We start from the raw sequence: 15,668 nt of genomic DNA on the forward strand, positions 1-15,668 counted from the left end.
AGTAAGCAGGACCTTAACAGGTGACAGGTGAGTATTAAAACCCTCACTGCAGTCTTCCCACTTTGTCCATGGAAAGAAATATGACACACCCCAGGTAATCAGACAATAAACCCAACACCTTGTATTTGATGCATTTTCTTTTGTAGGCAACCCTTGTTTACAGCTTTTTCTGCGATTCTCTGTGAATGTTGATGAATCATTATGTATTTTATTTACTTTATTAGTAAAACCGAACTCAAATCTCTTGAGTTGACGGTTTTGTGGTTTTTCTAAGCAGCTATCTTTGTAATAGATAAAAACTTTCATTTGTATTTTGTATGTATAAAAATTTTAAAGTTATATTCTAAAAACTAACACTAAAACAAAACAAAACCATGATGACGACAAAAACCGAACGAGACTGAAGAGGATCTGGATGAGGCAACAGCAGTCTCATTGGAGAGGTGAAGATAGGCACAGAGATATTTAGAAGTTTGAAGTCAATATTATTTTTTCACTACGTGAATAGTAGTTCACTGTTGGATCCCAGCAGAGAACTGAGAAAAACAGGAGTCACTAGTGATTCATATCTCCACCACCCAAATGGACATGCAGTCTTCCAGGGGAAAATCAGTAATTTGAGACATCTCAGGATACCATCTAGAAAATGACAGTAATGACGTTAAAGGCAGTTACCCACCATGAACTGAGTCTGCACTAACTAAATGATATGGAATATTCTATACAATCCTCTCATCTACCATTATGTCCATTCTACCCAAGGAAATTGAGGCACAGAGAAGTTTGGTAATTTGCCCTGGGTCACACAGCTAAGAACGGTCAGAGCCCGCATTCATGCCTAGACAGTTTGGATCTAAATACCATGTTTCAGGTACAGGGGAGGGGGCCCAGAAGAATAACCTTGTAAGACAAAAAGAGAAAAGGACACAATGCCTAAATAACAAGCCTGGGAAAACCCTTTAAGCAAATCCCATCAGAACGAACTTGACCAAGAACTATTTTGTCCAAACCAGGGCTGGCCCCATACTTGTCTGGGATTCATGTAAATTTCTGGGAAGCCTGACTCTCCTGAGTGTCACCTGCTGAGTTGTGCAACCCAAGGTGAGGGGTTCAGTCTCCCTCGCCCTAGTTCATTCACATCAGAACAAGGATTTCATGTCTCAAGGTCACTAAACCCCCTTCTAGTCCTAAACCTCTGATATTCAAAAAGAAAAGAAAAAGTTGCTGAAAAGCATCAGTATTTTTAAAGATTTTTAAACTCATCACTACACAAAACACGGGGCTTGAACTCATAACCCCGAGATCAGGAGTCACATACTCTACCAACGGAGCCACCCCAGCGCCCCTGAAAAGCATCATTTGCAGTAATTTGCAAGTTCGGAAGAAAACCCTTATAGGGCAATGCAATTATCACCACAAGAAGGCAAATTACTACACAAGAGGTGGATTGTTCTTGTGCCAATATTTAATTTTAAGGGAATACAAAACTTTCCTCTTTATCATTGATTTAAGGCTATTAAAATATTTTAAGGAAGTGCTTAGGAAATGAATCAAACATTTTAAGAAAGAAGCCTATTCTATTGATTCTAAGCTTCTATCAAACAAACCAGGCAACCTTCCAAGGCCTTGTGGTACCTTCACAAGGGAATTCCCATGTTCTTTAGGGATGGCTCATGTTCACATGTTTATAAGCCTCCCCATTGGGCCTCCAAGATTAGTGGCTGATGATAAAGTAATTGAGTTATACACTCATCCTCTTAACTCAAAGCATCACAAATAATGTATTTGATGAAAACTAAAATTGTCCTTCTCAGCAACATACTTCTATATGCAAGAGTAAAATCTTACAAAAATGGAAAAACAGCCTAGGACTCTCCATCTCACAATGAACAAGGATTTAGCAAGGATAACACAAGACATGAATTTTGCCCTCTGATCTTTTTAATTTGGGCTGACTTTAAAGCACCTGTCAAACTATCTCTAAACGAGTGGAGTGGTTTATAATGGATTTTTCCTGAGAGGGGCATTGTTTTCCTCAGATCAGCCAGCCAGCAGGAAACCCACGCATGTGTCCTTATCACCCTGACGTAGCAACTCTGTCAGTGTCCTATTGTGCGAAGCATCAGGACAGTCCTTTTTCAGATCCTTCTAAGGACCTTTGGGATTTTAAGAAATGCATTTAGGGAGCACCTGGGTGACTCAGTGGGTTGAGCCTCTGCCTTTGGCTCAGTTCGTGGTCCCAGGATCCTGGGAAAGAACCCCATATCAGGCTCTCTGCTCAGCGGAGAGCCTGCTTCCCCCTCTCTCTATGTCTGCCTCTCCGCCTACTTGTGATCTCTCTCCCTCTGCGAAATAAACAAAATCTTAAAAAAAAAAAAAAACTATTTAAAAGAAACACATTTAGTGTTACTAGCACATTAGCTGCCAAGACAGCAGTAAAAAAAAAAAAAAATGTGAATAGCTGTGTTTGAAGGAATCATTTCCAAAAACCTCTTCCTCCAGATGAAATGCAATGAAGGTTCTTATAAACATGTGGCTGTTTCTTAACAAAAATGAAGAATAGTACTCACTCCTATCATTCGGTCCTAGTCCTTCTTTGGTTTCTCCATGGCAGTACAATCAGTAAAAGTTTTCAAAAAGATGAATATGAGGAGAAACTTCTCAGAAATCAATTTTACCTTGGTATCTAATTGTAATAGGCATTTTCATCTTCCCCTCATACTTTTTTATAAGCATGAAGAAATCCATGTGTCTTGTATTCATGCAAGAAACTTTTTTCCAAAAACATCTGTTTCGCTCAATGTTTATTTAATATACGTTTTACAAAAACCCAGCTTTTCTGAGGGAAAAAAAAATCATTTCTGCCATTTGGGTTGAGTTCTTTCAATGATCATTAAAATGCATGGGAAGTTCTGTCATCTTCAAATGCAAGGTCTATGTATGATTTGTAGGATATAAAACAGTGGATCTCATGGAATGTCAGGATTATATAAGGCCTTAATGATCACTCCTTGAAATTTTCAAATTGCTCCTGGCTGAGAACCACTGGCCTATGTGGGTAATTTTAGTATTCTGACAAGGGACACCTTATCCAATATATTTGGTAGTAGGAATAAAACTCTTCTACCTTTCCAAGAGTATAAAGGGAGAGAGGGAAAAAAAAATACATTTTCTTTCTTGATCTTGAAAAAACTAACCATATAGGATTAAATAGGAATAATCTCCCTTAAAACTTCCTTCAAACTCCTTGAATATCTGTTTTATGATGTAATTGAATAAGTGGTAATAATATTGGAATATCTCTTGGGTGTTGAGTTTGAGGAGTTCTTTACAGGTCTTGGATATCAGCTCTTTCTCTGTAGTGTCATTTGCGAGTATCTTCTCCCATTTGGTGGGTTGCCTCTTTGTTTTGTTAACTGTTCCTTTGCTGTGTAGAAGCTTTTGCTCTTTGTGAACTCCCAAAAGTTTATTTTCACTTTTGTTTCCTTTGCCTTTGGAGACATGTCTTCAAAGAAGTTGCTGTGGCCGATGTCAAAGAGTTACTGCCCATGATTTCACATCAAAAAATGGGCAGAAGACACAAACAGACACTTCTCCAAAGAAGACACACAAATAGCTAACAGACACATGAAAAAATGTTCATCATCTGTAGATATCAGGGAAATTCAAATCAAAACCACATTGAGTCTTAATCTTACAAAACAAACTGAGGGTTGCTGGGGGGAGGGGGGTTGGGAGAAGGGGGGTGGGGTTATGGACATTGGGGAGGGTATGTGCTTTGGTGAGTGCTGTGAAGTGTGTAAACCTGGTGAATCACAGACCTGTACCCCTGGGGATAAAAATACATGTTTATAAAAAAATAAAAAATTAAAAAAAAAACCACATTAAGATACCACCTTACACCAGTTAGAATGATCAAAATTAACAAAACAGTAAACAACAAGTTGGAGAGGATGTGGAGAAAGGGCAACCCTCTTACCCTGTTGGTGGGAATGCAAGTTGGTGCAGCCACTTTGGAAAACAGTGTGGAGATTCCTTAAGAAATTAAATACAGAGCTACCCTATGAACCTGCAACTGCACTACTAGGTAATTACCCCAAAGATACAGATGTAGTGAAAAGAAGGGCCATCCGTACCCCAATGTTCATAGCAGCAATGGCCATAGTCGCAAAACTGTGGAAAAAAACAAGATGCCCTTGAACAGATGAATGGATAAAGAAGATATGGTCCCATATATACAATGGATGTAGTCCATATATACACTGGAGTATTATGCCTCCATCAGAAAGGATGAATACCAACTTTTGTATCAACATGGGCAGGACTGGAGGAGATTATGCTGATTGAAATAAGTCAAGCAGAGAGAGTCAATTATCATACAGTTTCACTTACTTGTGGAGCATGAGGAATAACATGGAGGACATTAGGAGAAGGAAAGGAAAAGTGAATTGAGAGAAATTTAGAGGGGGCGATGAAGCATGAGAGACTGTGGGCTCTGAGAAACAAACTGAGGATTTTGGAGGGGAGAGGGGTGGGGGGATGGGTGAGCCTGGTGGTGGGTATTAAGGAGGGCATGGATTGCATGGAGCACTGGGTGTAGTACATAAACAATGAATTTTGGAACACTGAAAAAATTTTTAAAATCTAAAAAAATTTAAAATAAAAACAAAAAATATTGGAATGTCTCATGCTCTTTTTTTTTTTTTAAAGATTTTATTTGTTTATTTGACAGACAGAGATCACAAGTAGGCAGAGAGGCAGGCAAAGAGAGAGAGAGGGAAGCAAGCTCCCTGCCGAGCAGAGAGCCCGACACGGTACTCGATCCCAGGACCCTGAGACCATGACCTGAGCCGAAGGCAGTGGCTTAACCACTGAGCCACCCAGGCACCCTGTCTCATGCTCTTAAGGTGAAGGTGATTTTGCAATAAAATGATTAAAGCATCATCATCACCATATTGGTATGGCTCATTTCAGCATTTAAATTCCTTGTGTCTAGGAAGGCCGGTATTATCCACATTCTCTATAAGGCAAAATTGATAATTATCTTAAGAAAGAAGTTGGGAACAAAATAGTAATATACTAAGAATCTTAATTAAAATCTCTTTTGACTTCAAGATACAGAGACCCATGCAAACTAGCTTACACAGCAAGAATATATCTGATGGATACAGAAGATGCTGAAAGGTTCAGAGTGCCTATCTCAGAACCCAGAGCAAACAGTGAAACAGACACTCAAGCCTCCTTATTCCAGTCCCTCTAGTCAACTAATTAGAATCCCCTATCACAATTCCAAGATCTCAGAGGGAACATCCAATGGGACCAGTATGAACCAACAACTACTCATCATTCAAAAATCATTATAGTAAGCCATATAGTAAAAGGATGGCCCCAAAGACAGAGCAATACTCCTATCTCATGGGGAAAGTTCTCAGAGAAAGGGCAGCAGAGCAATATCAACTAAGAAAAGATGAAAAATAGTAGAGCAAAGCATGAAGGGTGCTATTTCTAACACCACAGGGGTTTGGCTATGAAACCTTGGGTTCCCTATGTCACAATCCTCATCTAAAAAATGGAGATAATCGGGGTACCTACTTCTTACAGCTGCTTTGCAGGTAATGCATAGAAAACACTAAGCACAGTGAAAGTGGTACATGCTCAACGAATGTTTTATCTATTATGTCATTAAAACCATTATACTGAGTGTGGTAGGTAGAGTAACGGCCCCCCAAAGGTGACAATGCGCAACTGAAGGCATCTGCAAATATGTCAGGCAGAGTACTAGCAAAGGGAAAGTAAAATGGCTAATCAGTTTACCTTGAAATAGGGAGATGATCTTGGATTATGTGGGTATTGGATTATCTTGGATCATGATGTTTGTGGTAATCTCATGGGTCCTTCAGTGTAGAAAAAGGAATCAAAACAGAGAGTCAAAGAGATATGACAATGGAGCAGAATCAGAGAGATGCAATGTTGTTGGCTTTAAAGATGGGGAAAAAAGGGGCCATGAACCAAGGAAATGAGTCACCGCTAGAAAAAGAAGTCCAGGAAGTGGATGCCACCCAGAGACTATGGGAAGGAATGATGGTCTGGAGCACCTTGATGTGAATCTGCTGAGACCCATGCTCACCCATGGGCTGGAACAGAGATCTGGCTGGTGGTAAGCTGTGCTCCCAACAGCTCACTGACACAGGGCCCCTGAGAAAATACACATATGCTCCTGGAAGGTCCTCCAAGGCCTTAGCAAACAACATTCAAAGAGCAAACCTCTTGCCACACACCACAGACGTGTCATTAGTGTCCTGGACGGCAACCAAGTCACATCTTTTTTTTTTTTTTTAAGATTTTATTTATTTATTTGAGAGAGATCACAAGTACATAGAGAGGCAGGCAGAGAGAGAGAAGAAAGCAGGCTCCCCACTAGGCAGAGAGCCCGATGCAGGGCTCCATCCTTAGGACCCTGGGATCATGACCAGAGCTGAAGGCAGAGGCTTTAACCCACTGAGCCACCCAGACACCCCACAAAGTCACATCTTCAAAGTACTAAACTACTAGCTCACATTTTGAAATTTGTGCAGAGGCACAAAGGAGAAAGGAAAAAGGACCAACCTGCATGAACAAGGAAGAAAAAAAGACTGGCTATTTTTCTCAGGCTAAAAAGTGGTGTCTCCAAAGGAAAGATTTTTTTTAATTCTTATTCAAAATTATTGGCTTATTTTCTGTTAAGACCAGCAAACTGCATTTAGCCCATTCTGGAAATAAATGTGTGTAAGAGAATAGGTTTTTTACATGTACAAGGATCTTCATTATTCCTTTACAAAAGACTTTAGGCAATATAATGTTCGAAGAATAATAGTAAAAAAAAAGCAATTCAAGACATTTTAACACAAATGAAAATAAAAACTGATAGTCCTGATCTCTTTCAAAGTTCTGCCATCATCTGAGAAGGCAATATTATAGAATCAAGGGATATTTTCATTTATTTTAACTGAAAATACGTTAGGTTCAAATTTGATAATAGAGCCAAAGAGCACATCTGTAGTACTCAACAACAGTGCTTACATGCCGGTGTTGAGATCATTAGCAAATATTCAAGACCCAAAGAGAACAGTGAGATCTTCCAAGGCAAGAGTAACAGAGAAATAATAAAGTATATTAGTAATGAAAACAGGGCGACTGACTGGCTCAGTCAGTAGGATATGTGACTCTTGATCTCCAACTTGTGAGTTTAAGCCTCACATTGGGTGTAGAGATTATGTAAAAATAAATAAATAAATAAATAAAATCTTAAAATACATATAAATATAAATAATATATATCTTATATATATATATATCTCATATATATCTTATATATATATAAGAAAATAGATTATTAATAAGGTGTGTGGGGCAAAGGTGGTAGATCTGAAGGATCTGGGGTGAAGCTAAGGGGTGTAGATCTGGGGTGAAGCTAAGGCAACTGGCTTCTCTCAAATGGCCAAGGATGGCCATTGACACGGGATCAGTCAGACTCATTACCAGAATCCAGGACCTGAGCTGAGGATTCCCACCTCTCAAAAGAATCTGAAGTCAACTCCTGCAAAAGATACAGACTTAGATAAGAACAAAACACCTATACATGACAGAAACTCAGTCTTGTGGGCAAGAATAAGTGACATCACCTACTAGCTTTGCAATGAGATCTATGAAACCTCTAATATAAACTTGGGCAGATATGCAGAATGTCATCCAAGACCCTGGGATCTAAGCTGGAGCTTGACAATACCAGTGGGTAAATGGTGAAACTCTAACAAACCAAAAGTGTAGAGGGAAGCAGAAGGAGAGCAAGAGAGAGAAAGTAACAGCAAAAATCTCCCATAGATCCAGCCTATCTAAATACACAAACAGGTACATCTGGGTGGCTCAGCTGTTAAGTGTCTGCCTTCGGCTCAGATCATGATCTCAGGGTCCTGGGACTGAGCCCCGTGTCAGGCTCTCTGCTCGGTGGGGAGTCTGCTTCTCCCTCTCCCTCTGTCTGCCTCTCCCCCTGCTCGTATTCTCTCTCTTTCTCTCTCAAATTAATTAATTAATTAATTAATTAATAATAATAAAAAACCCACAAGAAGACATGCTTCCAGCTACCTACTTTAGGCAGTACTAAAAAGCTAACAAAATCAATAGTGTAGCTGTCAGTTTCTCCAGATGAAATCATTGTATGAAATAAAAGTATCACCAAGAGATTAAAATAGGATAACCAAGAAATAATATCTATTAAATCTGAATATGAAATTATGACCCAGAAGAGGGAGGCACAATGAAATACAGATAAATATGAAAATTAGCTAACTCATTTCATTTGTTGAAAATAAATAATATAGTGAGTAATATAAAAAATAGTATAAATCTAGCCCAGAAGGATATCGGTAAGTAGCAAGAGAGATAGAGAAAATTCTGCACCCCAGAAATAGAGTCAATATTCTTTTAAAGTATACAAGAGACCCTTAAAAATACTAAATGTATAAGATCACAAAGGAAATCTCAGTGGATTTCAAAATGAAAATCAATACCATGTAGGCAGTATCCTTCTATTAAAATACAGTTGAATTGTTAAATCAACAATAAAAAATAATTTAAAGAGAGAGATTTTTAAAACTCAATCCCAAAGAACCGCAGAAAAATTGAAGTTCTGCATGCCAGTACATATGGGATACAGTTAACACAGACATGGAAGAGCTTGCTTCTGTGTAAGAGGTAAATCTTTCAGAAGACAGTCCGTCACCAGCACCCAACAACAAAAGCCAGCTCGACAGGCTCCAGAAATCACAGTTGTTTCAAACTCCTCAGAATGCGGAAGATTCATGCACAATTAAGTAGCGTTAAGAAAATAAATTCCAGAAAGATGAATCTGGTTCAGAAATTAGAGACTCGCCTTTGCTTTCAGCCCCAAAGAATCAGCAGAAGGAAGAGAAATCCTCCATGGGTGGGGATCAAGATAAGCCAGATGCATTTTTAATGATAATACAAGGCCTGTGTGTGCTAGTGCGGTAGGTTAGTGTAACTAGTTCCAGCCAATGAGGACCATCCCCATGAGCAGAGGGTTTTGTGCCCACAGCTCAGAGCAGGACAGGAGGGCTGAGAGACACACCGGGCACTCATTCCCAAGGCTGCAGGTGTTTGGAACACTGCTGGAGATGTCCCCAAGCTACAGGAGCATTCCCAAAATGCAGGACAGCTGTGATCCAGAGCGCTTTCAGGGCCAAAGTGAAAGGTGAGAACAGGTCTTTTGTGGTGAGGCCCCTTGTGTGGCTCAGAGGGTTGAGCGCCCAACTTTAGTTTCAGCTGGTGAGGCCCCTTGTGTGGCTCAGAGGGTTGAGCGCCCAACTTTAGTTTCAGCTCAGGTTATGATTTTCGAGTCACAGGATCAAGCCCCACGGCTGGTTTCAGGCTCAGGAAGGAGTCGGCTGAACATTCTCTCCCTCTGCCCCTACCCCTACTCAAAGTTTCTCTCTTTCTCTCCCCCTCTCTCTCAAATAAATAAATAAAACTTTTTAAAAAAGTGTTCATCAGGGGCGCCTGGGTGGCTCAGTGGGTTAAAGCCTCTGCCTTTGGCTCGGGTCATGATCCCAGAGTCCTGGGATCGAGCCCCACATGGGGCTCTCTGCTCAGCAAGGAGCCTGCTTCCTCCTCTCTCTCTGCCTGCCTCTCTGCCTACTTGTGATCTCTGTCTGTCAAATAAATAAATAAAAATCTTTGGAAAAAAAAAAAAAAGAGTTCATCACCACAAATTCTACAAAATGTATTCCAGATGGAAACCGGTAGGCTAAAGGAGTGCTGAAAACTCCAAGAACAAAAAATAAGAAGAAACGGGCATCTAAGCACAGCATACTCACCCTGCTGAACACCGAAAAGAGAAAATCTCAAAACCAGCCAAAAGATAAACCTTTTGTGTACAGATTTTTTTAAATGATAAAAAAAAAGAAATTATAGCTAATTGCTCATCAGACAACAATAAATGCAAGAAATCAGGATGTGATATTCTTAACATGGTGAGGAGGAAAAAAAAAACAACCTTTCAGTTAGATTTTATATCCAGAGACTGTGTTCTTCAAAAATGGAAGTGATGGGGCTCCTGGGTGGCCCAGTGGGTTAAGCCTCTGCCTTTGGCTCAGGTCATGATCTCAGGGTCCTGGGATGGAGCCCCGCATCGGGCTCTCTGCTCAGTGGGGAGCCTGCATTCCCCTCCTCCTCTGCCTGCCTTTCTGCCTACTTGTGATCTCTCTCTCTCTGTTAAATAAATGAATAAAATCTTTAAAAAAAAAGGAAGTGAAATGGAGATATTTTCAGTGAGACAAAAGTTGAGAACATTTCTCCAGGAGACCTACATTGTCAGAAATGCTAGAAGATAAATAAAGTTAAAATGATAAGAGATCCTTGGAACATTCAAGAAGGAAGTAAAATTATAAATAACAGACTTTGTGAAACCAAGAATTCTTATGGTAACACCTAGTTCAATCACTAGTTCACCTAGTTCAATCACATTTGAAAACATATACATATAACAACTTCCAAGATGTTACAAAAGAAAAAATGAAATGATAAAATCATTCAATATAAAAAAAAGTAAAAAAAAAGAATACGGAAATAGGTGAATATTTATTAAGATAGTATACTTACATGTACATTAATTTAATTATCCAGTTAAAAGATAAAAAGAAAATATCAAATTAAAAAGATATATTTGGTTTGAAATAGATTAACAAGAAAAGTTAAAAGGATGGAATGTATAGAAAAAGCAGAGAATGCGTACGGTTTACATTTCTCCAGTCTATGCTCTTTTTTTTTTTTAAGATTTTATTTATTTATTTAACAGAGAAAGAGAGATCACAAGTAGGCAGAGAGGCAGGCAGAGAGAGATGGGGAAGCAGGCTCCCCACCAAGCAGAGAGCCCGATGCAGGGCTCAATCCCAAGACACTGAGATCATGACCGAGGCTGAAGGCAGAAGAAGCTTAACCCACTGAGCCATCCAGGTGCCCCTCCAGTCTATGCTCTTCCGTTACTCGCTCTGTACCATGTAATCTGGAAAGGTCAAAGTCTCATTTTCAGGTGCAGCCTACATTCTAACAGAAAGTAAATTAGAAGCAAGATGACCTCCTGAGTTTTCTTTCTTTTTTTTTTTTTTTTTGAAAGATTTTATTTATTTATTTGTCAGAGAGATAGAGTGTGTATGCACAAGCAGGCAGAGGTGCAGAGAGAAGCAGGAGTCCGATTCGGGACTCAATCCCAGCTGGGATCATGACCTGAGCCGAAGGCAGCGGCTTAACCGACTGAGCCACCCAGGTGTTCTTGAGTTTTCTTTGAGACAGAAGGACAGTACTGACATATGTTGCAGACCTCAGGCCATGATTAGTCCTACTGTTTACAACAAACAGTTTTGGAATATGCATGGGGACTTTACCTTGTTATTATACACAAACTTCCCCTGGTTTTCCCTGAATGAGGAAATACCAACCACGATTGGCTGATTAGCTGATTTTATCCCAGGCCCAATCACACTGCCCGCGAGCCTGGACATGTCCTGTGCACATGCACACTTTTCCATGGCTCTCCGGGCCAGTCACACTTGCAGCCCTGTGCTCCTCGTGTGGGGTTATATGGCTCCACACACACACAAAAATACTCCAAAAAAACAAAAACTAGGAAACAACCAATACAAAGCCCAGCCTTGCCCTGCTTTCTGAAGGAGCTGTGGAAACCACTGGACATTCTGACATGTCCCAGCTCCTTAGGGAGGAGAGAGAGGGGAGCTGTTAGCCACTTTGTAAAACTAACCGAGAGCTCTGACCATACTCACACCATGCTGACCCACTGCCACAGTACACCTATGGTCTACTCTTCCCCCAGGAGAAGCAATCATGGGAAAACCATGACTGACACCTTTTCCTAATCTGGCCCCAATTTGTCTCTGACCAGGATAGGAGAGGGCAACACCTCACATGCTGAGGAACATGTTTGAATTTTGGAATTTGAAATTTCATTTCTTTTAAATGAAATCTCCTAAGGGCCCAGTCCTAGAGAGCATAATCAAAAGTCTATTGAATAGCAGAGTAAGTACATTATATATTACATATATATAAATACAAATACAAATATATATAAATACAAATACATAAAAATATTATATATTAAAACAGATAACTTGGGTGCCTGGGTGGCTCAGTTGGTTAAGTGACTGCCTTCAGCTTGGGTCATTATTCCAGGGTCCTGGGAGGGAGTTCCACATTGAGCTCCTTTCTCTGTGGGGAGCCTGCTTCCCCCTCTCTCCCTCTGCCTGCCTCTCTGCTTACTTGTGATCTCCCTCTGTCAAATAAATAAATAAAGTCTTAAAAAAAAAAAAGGTACCTTAAATGTATTTGCAACTCCCACTTCAAAAATCTAATTTTTTTTTTATTTCTGTAATCTAGTGGCTTCATTCGTGTCAGATAGCTTTTCTTTATCGTTAGTTTCAAACTGGAGAACAGCCAGAAAACACACAGACACAGAGGATGAGAAAGGCTTATTTTAGATGATGGGTATGTTTTATCCACCCTAAAACTGTCAGCCAGCAGTGATATTCTCAAGATGCATGCTGTTTAAAATGTGACCCTTTAAAGATGAATAATAACAATAGTAATAATATTAGTTAAAATACATTTAATTTATGATGAGCAAAGCCTTATTCTAATATAGTTAGTTCTTCCTTAAAAAGACAGCTGACCTCTGACCCCCAGCACTGAGGCATTCTTGATGCAAGCCACCAGTCTCATCCCGGAATGCCCCAAGGACCTCATCACTGGCTTCTCTCTCCGGCCCTGGCTCTATTCTCAAATCAGCAGCCAGATTTCTGTGCTTCTTTTGAAACACAAACCAGCCATGGGCCCTGCTAATATCCTGCGTGCCATCTCCATCTTTAGATCCCCAGTCACACTCTGGCCACAGCTAAGACCACGCCTGACGTCAGAAAACAAGAAAACATCCAAAACTGAAAGGCTGTCGGAGAGGGGTGAGCTCCTAGAGCACAGGGTAGAGCTGCCGACCAGCTCACGAGCTAGTGTTCACTCTGTCACCACATCACCATCTTCTGAAAGTCCTCTTCAGAGCTGCTCAAATGGGCCATCTGGTCTTAGAAAGGGGGATATCCACGGAAGAGGAGGGAAATAAGAATTATGAGAGATTCCTAATTTTCTGCATTTGACCCTTGTAGAAAGTCAAAAGGAGGGTAAGCAGTTGGGATTCTGCACTCAGGGGCCACCAGCACTGAGGCCAGGGAGAAATTCAGAGCAGCATGTCCCAGTTAAGACTGATGTAACAGGGAGCGTGGGGGGCTCAGTCGGTTAAGCATCAGCCTTAGGCTCTGGGTCCTGGGATGAAGCCCCCCATCAGGCTCCCTGCTCATCCAGGGGGTTCTGCTTCTCCCTCTGCCTGCTGCTCCCCCTGCTTGTGCTTGCTCTCTGACAAATCGATAAATAAAATCTTAAGGGGAAAAAAAACCTGATGTAATGGAGTCTTTCAGCAAAACCATCCATCTAAAATTCCAAAGCCAAGGTAGTAACTTGTGGAATAAATCTTCTAATCTGAATTTAGCTGGTCATGTGAAGACAAAACACACTGACCTTTCAAGAAAGCATACAATCACAATGACAGGGGCACCTGGTGGCTCAGGTCATGATCCTGGGGTCCTGGGATGAAGCCTAGCATGGACTCCCTGCTCAGATGGGAGCCTGCTTCTCCCTCCCCATCCCCCCTGCTTGTGCTCTCTCTCTCAAATAAATAAATAAAATATCTTTAAAAAATCAAAATGACAGAAGTACGATATTGCAATTTATACACTGACAGTTCATACCTTGACTCTTAAGAAACCAAAGAATAAGGGAAAAAAAGTAAGATGGAAGCATATGTAAAAGGATACATATGAAAAATTTTCCTTAGAAGAAAAATGTACATGAATTAAAACCACAGAGGAAAAACCATAAGGAATATTTTGGTGCTAAACAAATTGAAGATCACAAACTGTTCATCTGAACAATGTAGGGAGACGGGGTGCCTGGGTGGTGCACTTGGTTAAGCACCCAAATCTTGGGTTCAGCTCAGGTCAAGATCTTGAGGTTTTGAGATCGAGCCCTACATCAGGCTTTGCACTAAGGGTGGAGTCTGCTTAAGACTCTCTCGCCCTCTGCCCCTAGCTCTCACTCGCATGCTCTCTCTCTCTTTAAAATAAATAAATAATTTTTTAAAAAGAGAAAGAATGGGGGGAGACAAAAATAGCATTTCCAAGTACAAAGAATCAATGGTCAGTTGATAGTAACTTGACATGAGTTATGGAGTAAAAATACCTACTCGATTATCAATGTTATGATAACATGTAAACATGTATGTGTCCTTGCCCTATATAGTCAAGAGTTTGGCTGGCATTTGTCTCTGGTTTCTGGGAGGAAGACTTGAAAGCCTTGGGATTTCCTCAGGGTCTCTGTTCGTCACGGTGAGCACCTGGGTGACTGCACAAACAAGATGACCCAGATGGCCAGAGGGACCAACTGCGTGGCTAGCAAGCTGGGCTTAGCGGGAAGACATCAGCCTGGATTCTGAGGAGGGGAGAGGGGGTTGAGAGACTGGATTCAACTATCTGGCCAAGTATGCAGCCAGTCACTGCTTTATAAAGCTTCACCCAAGACACTGGGCACCTCACTAAGTTGAGCGTCTCTGGCTGGCACACTCTGAGTATTGCCACACTCCAATGCAGAGAGGGCAATGCATTGCCAAGGATGACAGAACCTTCGCTTTCAGAACCCTCCCAGACTTTGCCCTATGCCTGTCATTTCCTTTGGTTGGTTCTAATCTGCACACTTTTGCTATGATAAATTTGTCATTCTAAATATAGCACTTTTCTTGAGTTCTGTGAGTCAATATAGCCAATTGTCAAACCTGAGGGTACATGTGGGAAATGCTAAATTTGTAGCCAGTTGAGAAGGTGGCTGGGGACCAAAATGAGAACAGTCACACAGGGATTATCCCCCCAGACTGGGCAGCTGGCCTGACTCCAGACATCAAGATTCGTATAAACTCTCAAGTATTTTTTAAACTGGCGTTGCATAGTAGAACCTAATTTTTCTTTTTATATATCTATGATTGACAGACGAGTCAGATGATGCCAGTCCTCAGTCCCGCAGGTTCTCCCATTGTACTCAGGGGAAGCCAAAGTCTGTTCAGCAGACAAGGTACTGTACATCTCTGGGCAGCTCTCTGGGCCTCTGTCTTGCTGGCAGGATAGTCCCCTGTCCTGTGGCTCCTATGCTGTTCCCCCAACGCAGGACTCTTCTCCCCGATACCAGCACAGCTCACTCCTGGCTTCTTTTTTTTATTTTTTTAAGATTTATTTATTTACTTATTTGACAGAGAGAGAGAGAGAGAGATCACAAGTACGCAGAGAGATAGGAAGAGAGGCAGGATAGAGAAGAGAGGCAGGAAGAGAAGGAGACTCACTGAGCAGAGAGCCTGATGCGGGGCTTGATCCTACGACCCTGAGATCATGACCACTGAGCCACCCAGGCGGCCCCCACTCCTGGCTTCTTTCAGGATTATTTCAATCTCTGATTTCCTAGCATCTGAAAAGGATACATTGAGGTGTGGGGTTTTTTTTCTTTTTTTTTTTTCTT

This window comes from Mustela nivalis (assembly GCF_964662115.1).
Source record: "Mustela nivalis genome assembly, chromosome: 2".
NCBI classification, from domain to species: domain Eukaryota; kingdom Metazoa; phylum Chordata; class Mammalia; order Carnivora; family Mustelidae; genus Mustela; species Mustela nivalis.